This window comes from Rhopalosiphum maidis, chromosome 4 (genome assembly GCF_003676215.2).
Source record: "Rhopalosiphum maidis isolate BTI-1 chromosome 4, ASM367621v3, whole genome shotgun sequence".
Taxonomy (NCBI): Eukaryota; Metazoa; Arthropoda; class Insecta; order Hemiptera; family Aphididae; genus Rhopalosiphum; species Rhopalosiphum maidis.
In genome coordinates, this window is record NC_040880.1 from 21345781 (window position 1) to 21352555 (window position 6775).

The window sequence follows — 6775 nt, forward strand, 5'->3', positions numbered from 1 at the left end:
TGAAGTTATTAGTTGTATTGTTATTTTTAATTAGTTCGTCTTTGCCCTTTGGGTATATTGTTTTGTATTAAATAAAATACAAAATTGAATTTACTCTATATAATATTCATCATCAAACGTATATGTAACCTATCTTAACACTATCTATAGAGAATAGAGATAGACTATTACAGTGTTTCAATATGATTCAGCATGAATTCCTAAAGTATGATGATTACTATAGTCCATAATATTATATTTGTTTAAACAATGGAGTTCACCAACAAATTATAAAAGAATTCTTATTTTTATATAATATAATAGTCAAATCAAACATAAACCAATACGAGGGAAATTCGATATAATTATATCTTTGTATAGCTATTAGCCATAAACTATAAACTATATAGGTTACATACCTTGAAGGTTTGAACAATCCAATACGATTCACCAAATAGATATCTGTGTTTAAATGTTTACAATATCCATTAAATAAATATGTGTATGGAGGTATACACTTTAATAAATGAATAAATAATGTGAGGTGGACTATTAATGGAGTATTGGCGCCTATGTATGTATTTTATTTCATAAAATTCCGTTGATAATCATCAATTTATTAATGATAGCGACACTCTGAATTCCACAAGTCCTGCCACATACGTTTTACTATCTGATATTTCTGATAATGTTTACCGACTATGTACGATTTACCTAAAAACTGATAGTACAATTTAAAAATTATATTATATTTATAAATAATTATTAAAATGTCAATAAACGTGTAATCTGTTAACGATGTTTATAGTATAATCCACTATTATAAATTTATAAATTTAAAGTCGGTTACCTAGCGTATGTATAGAGGAACAGCGGTACGTTTATCGTTATCAGAGCCGTATTAAGTCTTCCAATGCTTAAAACAAAATAATGTTAGTGGACTTATAATCTGAATTATGTTAATAATTAATTAATATAATAAACAATTGTTTTTTTTTCAATATTCATAGGATTTTTCATTTTAATACCTAATGCTTATAAGTATAATAGAAACAAGATACATACACCACGAGTTTTTCTTACTGGAATATATTATTAAATTGTATTCTCCAGTTCTATTATTATGTAATAATTAGTACTTTGTGCAATAAAGAAGATATAATTAATTAATAAATTAATATGATTAAGTAATAAATTATAATCATAATTCTTTTACAATAAATTATTTTCACTGTTAATACAAAAATATAAAAGTAATGGATTTTAAATAATTGTACTAATTTTAGGTATATAGATAATTGTAAGTACCTACGTTTAAAATTTAATGTGATTATTTTTTATTTAAAAATTCAAAGTAAATTTATAGTAAATTAAGGTTTAAACAACAACAAGAAAAAAAAATATGGAAGTAAAGGGTAAATTCCATCTCAGAATCAAAAACGAATACGAATACTTTTATACTCTATAGTATTGTTGTATGTGTATTATGTAGAATATTACAATACACCAGATCAATTTGTATATTAATTATTCTGTTTACAAGAATTCCATTTATAAAAAGATAATACTAATTTGTTTCAAGAATATGGTTAGAATAATCTATGGCGACTGTGATGAAACAATTATTATAATATAATATTGTGTAAATATGCAGTATAGTTTTATAACTATTTTCCATTAAATTATGACTTACTTATTTATATAATTTTGAAGATGAAACAAATAAATTTAATTCATATAACTATATAAGTATACATATTATTATTATTAACAATGAATTGTTCATTCAAGTATTTAAGTTTAAAACGAAACAAAATACAATGTTGTAAGGATTTCTAATTAGGCAATTTATATTTTGTTTTTACTAGAGACGTAAATATGTTAGTATATGCGTGGTTTGGCACGGTGCTTAAAACTTATTTAACACAGAAAAGTGAAAAGGCATTTTCTAGTCTCTACTTCCAAAATTAAATATTTTAAAAATATGTATATCATAAAGTAAATAAAATAAAATACATAAAATAATATTTGTATTATTATATTATAGTTATTTTATAAATTTTTAAATTTTAAATAAATTAATGTTTATTTTAATTTTTTTAATGACAGAACTTCAAAAGTATCCAACACAATAAAATAATATAAGTATTTGGTTAATAAACGAACATATTAATGGTTATTAAATATTAATCACAATTAATTAGCCTTTAACAACTATGTATTTGAAGTTAATATCCATAATTCCACGAACGCCGTAATTTTGTTAAGTATACTTCATTTCAAACACAGTATTGTAGTAAATATGAGTTACTCTTACTAGGTTATTACTTATGATTATTAACCTTACTACTTTTACTTCAGTTTTACTGTATTTGAATATATTATAAACATAATATATACTTGAAAAATCTATTTTTTCATTTGAAAATAAATACAATAGGAACTATAACTAACTTTTTTAAGCACTTTTTATTATTCAATTTAACAAATAAAAATTAAATGTATTATCATAAATGCATTCTTCAGGTATGTACAAGTATAAATATCATACATTTTCACGCCACTGAAATATAGTTAATTGAATAGTTAGAATTAATCACTATAATTAATGATTCATACCTAGTTTAAAAACGCTTAAAAAAATTAAAAAAGCATAAATCTAGGTAAATTATTAATATAATAATAAATAAGTAATTGAAATCTTAAAATAATTTAATTCTTATTAGACGGTGTTACATTATTTGTCAAAATAGTATAAAATAAAATGTTTTAGTTTTGTGGTTTCATAGAAATAATGTCTATCATTAAAAATACGTTTTCCATCGAAGAATAATTTTTCAGGAAGAGAAATTTTTACCCACTATTGTGGTTTACCACGATTGAATGAATTAAAAACTCTCCGTAGATAATAATGTAATTCATATTATTTTATTGAATAATAATATAACTTATGTATATTTATATTACCAATGAAATAAAGAGTTTTCATTTTCTTTCACACGAAGTAATGGAGTATTTGTATTCAGTAAACCATCATTCAATCGTTTATCATTTATAATAGCAACAATAATTTATTTTCTATGTACCTATAGTACCTATATAATTTGTATATACAGTTATAAAAATGATATTAATTGTGTACTTAGGTAATGACTTATATTATTTATAATTTTAAATATATGGGTTTATTATTAATTATTACTTGCAGCTAGACTTGGATTTTAAACTTTTTCAATCGATTTAAATAGTCCCAGTTTCAATGATCAATAAATAAAATTTGCTAAGTCTCTCCAATTTACTGATTTTCATTTAAGACTAGCTGACCCAACAGACGATGTCCTGTATTAACTATAAATATTGAATTCGAATTGGTATAATTAAAAAAAAATTATTATTATTATTATTCCAAAAACATAGTGTTTATTATTCTAATGCTTTATGATACACAACATTCTTAGTTTTATTTTCTAGTGCGTACATGAATAGTTTTGTTGGTATATCGACACGAGAACAAGCGACACACAACTGTCCATGTGAAAACATGGATTTTCAAGATCGATGCCACAAACACTTAGAGACTGACATCACGATTTATTTATCGACATTTCAAATGCTAGCCACACTAGAAATTGTAATCGTTTAAAGTCTAATGGCGCGTTGTTCGGAATCAAAGGAATCAAAGGAATCCATGAAATCAAAACATTTTATATCAATATAATTCTGACGGATACATCTGTTTTAAATGATAAGCGATAAGCCATAAGTGTGATGCCGTGACCTTGGAAAATAGGGATTCATTTTTATATGTAGAGATAAATTGTTTAGTAGTTGAATTTGTATACTTACTGGTTACTTTATAATTAATATGAATTTATTAATTGAATTTCTCGCTTGCAGCTTTGATCGTTTACTACATTGCTGTGTATTATGATCTGAGGACTTGAGGCCGCTACCTACATATTTCTAACGCCTTGTAATATCATGTTTTTCGTACCATCACGTAGATATCACAGAATAATGTCGTTCGTTTTGCAACTATTTAATGAAACCAAAGGATAAAATAAAGTATCCATTTAAATTGTATTGCTACGAGATTTTTTTCAAAATTAAAACAAAGTAAAACATATTATCTATATCGTAAATCCAACATTATAGTGTAGATAATCAACTATTCTTGACACTCCGTCTTGCGCAGATAGCACACTTTATATTATACAATCAATTTTATTATTTTAAATTTTCTGTCATCATGATTATTCTATTGATTATACATTTTATTGTAATATTTGCAGTTTCCTGACAGGCAATGCCCGTAAGTTGCATTAGTATTTGCATTCGTAAAGATCGTGTACAATATTATTGTAAAAGACCGATTGTGTAGTCACGCACGCGGTTATAATAGGTATTATTATAATTGTTATTCTTATGACAATATTACAATTGAGCGATGAAAAATGTGGTCTTAGACTTTGCCACTTTGGCTCTCACTGACTCACAAACCGATAGAGATTAATCACGTGCGATACCCAGGTAGTTATCTACCAAAAGTATTTTACTATTTCTTTACTATTAAAAGGTGTTATATATTAAGTCAGTAAGTTCATATTTAAAAAACTAAGAATAGTATATTACATATTATAAATACAAATAAATATTATATGATAATACAAACAAAAAAATCTTTTTTTTAGCAATGATTATAGTCTTTGAACTAGCACCGAAGTCATGAGTGTCAAATACATGAAATATTTATTAAAAATAAAGTTATTTTTAAATTTCAAATATGATTTTGTACAAAGTACAAGTACCTATTTTATTTTAATTAAAAAATTATTCTTGAAAAATATATGCATTATTATAGTAGTTTTTATCAAAATTATCTAAAACTTGTTATTTGAACTTTTAAGAAATAATACGCATTTTATTATTATAATGTAATATAAGTTAAAAATATTTTGTTATCTTACCTGTTATTATTATTTGTTTTAATATTTTTTAATAAAACTTTACGGAAGATACACTATCATTTATTAAATGATAATATAAATATTATTAAATACCATGAGCTTATAAATTAATTATATTATTTTTATTTGTATATTATTTTGATTTAACTGCATCTAAACCTAACCATATACAAATAAATAAAAATTCAAACATTATATTTTAAATTCATTTAATTAGTTATTTTATTTCTATTAAATTTAGAAACATTTTTTCGTCAAGAATTATAATAAGAATTAATTACTAATTGTTATTATATTAATTTTTAACTTCCTTTAACTTAATACATACATTCTTATAATATAACATTACATATTATTAATTTAGGTAGGTATTCTCTCTGCTCTCTATCTTTTTTTGTTATTAGCCTAAGGGCTGTTTGGCGGTATTTTTCCATTCTTCACGATTTTTGGTTTTCCTCTTTAATTCACACAGTGGCGTACTCACGGGGGGGAGGGAGTCATATTTTTTTTTAAACTATTTCATATGCGTATTACAATATAATATTTTTTTACCAACAATATCACGGTTATTGATTAAGTGATTAAATTAATATAATAAATAAAAATAAAATTAATAATTGATTATAATATAGTGGTTAATACCTCATTAGTTACCAGCACCACGAATCATGATTGTCAATACACATTTTAATAATTTGGTTTAATGTGGATATGTCATATGTGATGATAGATTGATAACGTTGACGTTCAGAATTAAACTATATACTAAATAAACTAGTTTATTTCTTAGTTCTAGTAGTTCTAGATGTTTTATATTTTTTTAACTTAAACAACTAAAATAATTACCTACATATCATGAGAGATAAAAGAAAAACAACATTGTTATCGTACTTCAACAAAAAAGTTTGTTTGGAAACGCCAACAAAATTACAAAATTTGTAATTATTATGACTACGGGGGGTGTGGGGGGCTCCCACTTTTATATTCTAGTTAATTTTCAGAGCCCCCACCCATTGAAAATTCCTGAGAACGCCACTGAATTCACAGTATGTTTTCACACCCCATTCACTACTGACACTACCTACTTGTCTTATATATTCTAGCGGTGGTCTTCTTCTACTATTCATTCCTTCTCTGAAAGTAATAATTCTAGGTATTATAAAGTCATACATTTTTTTTTACTGCATTCATAAAACAAATTTACATACAGACTTATACAGTTACACCTTACACACATGGCATATCTATATGACTATATATACATTTTATTTTTCAATGATCTTTTATATATTATTTATTTAATATTTTTCTCCAAATTAGTAGTAGTTGCCAACAGTACTTCCATATACAAGAAGTAAAATTGTGAATTTATATTTTATTTCAGGAGGGGACTTTCAGTCCTCAAATTTGTTTACAGATTATTTCAACGCTAGCAATACATATTAATAAACAGTTTATTAATTACATTATTAGCGTAACTATTTTTGTGGGAGACACTCCCCCCCAAAAAAGTAAAAAAAAATGATGGATTTATAGTTGCGCCAATATATTTACTCTAACCTAACCTTCACCAATGTCCGTGCACACATCGCCTGGTCGGTGTAGTGTCGTAGTCGTTTGTTTTTGTCGGGACACCGGCAATCGTGATGATCGAATAGGCGTATATTGTATTATTGTATAATATTATATGCAGACAAACAATTATGCCGACAGAGATGTCTCATGTCAGTGTACGGCTGTGCGTGAATAATAATAATGAATATGCGTGTGTGCAGTCTTGTAGAACATTAAATACGAACGCACGCGGAAACTCGCGATGAGTGGGCTGG